Source organism: Phocoena sinus, chromosome 5 (genome assembly GCF_008692025.1).
Source record: "Phocoena sinus isolate mPhoSin1 chromosome 5, mPhoSin1.pri, whole genome shotgun sequence".
In the NCBI taxonomy this organism is placed as follows: domain Eukaryota; kingdom Metazoa; phylum Chordata; class Mammalia; order Artiodactyla; family Phocoenidae; genus Phocoena; species Phocoena sinus.
In genome coordinates this window covers 58,341,012-58,345,252 of record NC_045767.1, presented here as the reverse complement: position 1 = coordinate 58,345,252, position 4,241 = coordinate 58,341,012, and the positions used below count along the sequence as shown (strand labels likewise).

At 37.0% G+C, this 4,241-nt stretch overlaps 1 pseudogene; it reads left to right on the top strand.

Annotated features, from left to right (window-relative positions):
* Nucleotides 1-1,712: 1,712 nt before the first annotated feature.
* Nucleotides 1,713-2,686, top strand: LOC116753937 (annotated as a pseudogene).
* The last annotated feature ends 1,555 nt before the right edge of the window (nt 2,687-4,241 follow it).

Below are 4,241 nucleotides of genomic sequence, written 5' to 3'. Positions count from 1 at the left end.
ATGTATTAATAAACTTGCTTGTTTCTCTCTTGTTAATATGACTTTTATTACAGGATCCCAGATAAGAGTTCAAAAACGTAGAAGGAAAATTATTTTTCCTTTACACTGGAATTTTTGAAACTTTGCTTTCTGTAGGGTGTTTATTAAAAAACAAATAAGAAGTCATTAACCCTAGGTGTGTGGTGAAACTGAATTTGGACATCAGCCTCCAGAATCAGATTTTGGTTAGAATTCCAGCACCAGCACCAACAGAAAGTGAAACTTTAAAATACTTACTTACCTTCTCTGTGCCTCAGTTTCCAACATGTAGATTAGCTGTAATAGCATCAGTTTTAAAGCTTATAATGAGGATTGAGTCGAACGACACATGTAAAAGTTCTTAGCCTAATCCCAGATTCATAAGTACTCAGTAAATATTAGCTATTAGTTTATTGAAGCCCACTATTAGAGATGCTGACAATGAAAGAAGAAAAAGAAATAGAAAAGTAGTTCAAGAGGGCAACAGAGTTTGATGGAAGATTTCAGTTTTGTAGAGTGGGGCAAGTGAGACTATGTTACCATTGGTGTTGGTAAATGAATGAGAAAAATGATAACCGACATGGATATGAGTCTTTAATGAAGAAGAGATCTAGAGATTTTGAACAATATTTGGAAAATAGATGCTATGAATAGGAAGTAATATATCATCTATCACCTTCTTAATAAATCATCACATAATAAAGTGTATAAAAGATTGACAGAAAAGGGCTGAAGAAAGAGACGGAATTTATAATGGACACAGGCAGAGTGGTTTGATAACTGTCTTCAGGCATTGGTGTCATTGAAAGCTAACATTTTCTCCTTTCTTTTTACAGACATAAACGTTCAAATCAAGTTCTTGAAAAAGAGGGAGAAAGAGAGATACAGGGAGAGGTAGAGAAAGAAAATGAAAGTTTAAAGAGTAAGAAACTACCACAGGTTTCATAATTTATTCCACTGCTCTCAGTCTTTCTTACTTTCCGTTCCTTATACTATATTTTGGAGGGCTTTTTTGTTTTTTGTTTTTAATCTGGAGAATGGTATGAGAAAGGCCTTTGGGTATGTTAAGAATGTACTATTCTACTTTATTATAATGATAGCTGTTAACAGCACAGGGGCCTTGACTGTATAACGTCTCCTGTCTTGCTTGGGGTGACACCCGTTCAAACCGAGCCAGCTTATTTCACATTATTGTCAGTTATGAGTGGGAAACTCTTGCGGCTGTGGAAGAGCTGGGGGCGGGGCGGGGACAGTATTGTCCGTTAATTACAGACACTGCATTGTTTTTAAATGTTTTCAGTCAATTTGTAGATAGAGCTCTAATAGATTTTTAACTTTCTTAGACTTGGTTTTTTACACACTAAAACAAATGTGGTTCTAAAGACCACTATCATTTTCTATTGCCTTTAAAAAATATTCATTTATCATTTTCCAGTCTGGATTTCCCCTCTTCTTGATACTACATGTCACTAAGGTGAATATGACTCAAAACACGAATGCACATGACCCATCTTTCAGCCCTGAATGATAAAAATATGAACCTTCACTGGCGGAGGCCATGGCCGCCATGGACCCACCCAGCCTAGGGCCTCACCTGCACCCCCTTGCGGCAAGTCGACCGACCACGTTGCTGCAGTGCATTTTTCAGAGTAAACAAATTCCATGTGCTGTTGAAAATATTCAATCCCTTAAACATGAACTGGCTCGTGTGTAGAAGAGATTTGGGGGGAATAAATTATGGGATTGAGCTTCATTCAGATGTGGTAGAATATGCGAAGAAAAACCTGGAGAGTTTGATCAAAAAAAGTAATAGCTTTGATAATCAGCTTCTAGACCTGTACTGTCAGTCTGAATGGGAAGGTGCATGACATGGCTAGGTCACCCTGATCTCTCAGAAGCTTATCAGAATAATTATATGAGCAAGTTGGCACAGCTCCTGCTGTTCACAAAATCATCTGTCTCAAGATGAAAATATTCCAACGTGAACATATGAAGAAAAGCACTGCTAAGATTTGAGTTTGGTGAGTCCACATTTGTGGTTGGTAATTGCTCCCGGAAAGCAGCTGAGGGTCATCAGTATTATCGAGATTATTGTGGAACTGGAGTCCAGAAATACTATGAGAACTACATGAAAATATTACTAAAAGTGGGAGCCATTCTAGTTATGCCTGTAGAAGATCATTTAACACAAATTATGAGAAGTGAACAAAACATTTGGGAAAGTAAAAATATTCTTGCTGTTTCATTTGCTCCACTTTTGCAACCAAGTAGGAAGGATAATGGCAAACCAGAGTCTGTGGGACATCCCCACACACAAACCCACGCTGTCCGGAATATACAGAGCTTGCTTTTATTTACATTCAATGCACACTGAGACATTTCATAAGTAATGAGATGCAGGCCAAGGAGGGGTCCCTTAAAGGGCTCCACCCAAAAGAAAGAGTTAAACAGAGAGCTACACTTATGTATTTGTAGGTAATCAGCATATTCCTCAGCCTCTCAACAACGAGGAGGATGAAAAACATAGAAGAGAAAGAAAAGGAAGTTGAAGACCACAATGAAGTTAAAAGAGCCACCTCAGAATTTACTGAGAGAAAAAAATTATGAAACTCCCCCTCTCCCTCGTGAATCTTTAAAAGCTTACTTGACATATTTTAGAGAAAAATAACTTAGATTAAGAAGAAAGAATGCCTACTGATAATTCCTCTAGTCTTTAAAATGTGGCATTTGTTAGGAGTTAAAAAGAGAGAGAATGTTTTCTTTCATCAGAGTGAACTTACAGTAAAAAAAATATCTTCTTTCTGTCAGTAATAAAAATGATGTATTCAGTGATTAAAAATAATCCCTTTCATAAAATATATTTTTCTTTAAGTCTTGGGAAAATGGCTGTTTTAACTCAGAATGTTTTAACTCAGGATGACTTCAAGAGTGGAATGCAACAGTAGTGCAGACTTTGTGTAATGTAAATCCTGTTCTGATTCCTTATAGATTTGTAGTGGTGAGAGTTAGATTTAATTTTTTTTTTTGTACGAGGGCCCCCCACTGCTGTGGCCTCTCCCATTGCGGAGCACAGGCTCCGGATGCGCAGGCTCAGCGGCCATGGCTCACGGGCCCAGCCGCTCCACGGCATGTGGGATCCTCCCACACTGGGGCACGAATCCGTGTCCCCTGCATCGGCAGGCCGACGCTCAACCACTGCGCCACCAGGGAAGCCCAGATTTAATTTTATGTAAGGTTACATAACTGTTAAGCATATATAATCTGATTTGAATTGCAGTTGATTGCATTTCCTCCAAAAATACCTTCTTATTTAATAAGGAAATAAAATCCTTTGTAGTCCCACTTCCCTTAATTTTGTTGCAGTCACTATTGCTGAGTTGCTATAGATGTATTCTGGGTAATATATGAGTGCAATAATCATACAGATAGTAAATAATTTAACTTTAAAAAAAGTTTCATGGAATTCAATAGCACTGCTACTCTTGCTTTTGAATCTATTGCCCGAAGACGTGGTGAAGATATCTGCTTCTCTCATAGAGATTTTAAAGGCACATCAAAAAGTACTTAATAAAGTACTTTATACTTTATTAAGTATAGTAAAAAGTCTATACTTAATGGAACTCTTAATTTGTGTGGACCCTTTACATTTTCAGTATTTAAAAATAATGAGGTTATCTTACTCTCTGGAGTTTTAGAAGAGAGTATATTTAGGATTGTTTTTTCTACAGTCCACTCTATAAAGTATTTGGTTTAAAAAAACAACAACAACAAAAAAAAACACTGTTCTCTTTGACTGCTGATGGTACAGACAGTGAGTGAATAAGCATGAGTGATAGCCACTCTCTTGGGATAAGCTCAGTAGCTGGGCCAGAGCTGATTTGCTCAGGTGGTGCACTTTAGCAAAGGGAACTTCTAGTTCATCTGCTATTTATCTTTGAAAAGGTAGGGTTGAGCTAGCCTACATTTACTTTGAAATTAATCTTTGTAGTATAAGAAATATTCACAGAAATTATACGTAGAAGTCTTTTGCTTTGAAAATCCAAAATCATAGTGTAATCTTTGGGACCTACGTTGTGCTCATTTAAAAATTCTTCCCATTTTTTTTTTGTCTGTTTTTTTTTGGTAGAATTATAATGATTTTCAGTTTTTGCTTAATATCACATAAACTATCATTTAAATGTTAGTTGTAGGGGTTTCCCTGGTGGTGCAGTGGTTGAGAGTCC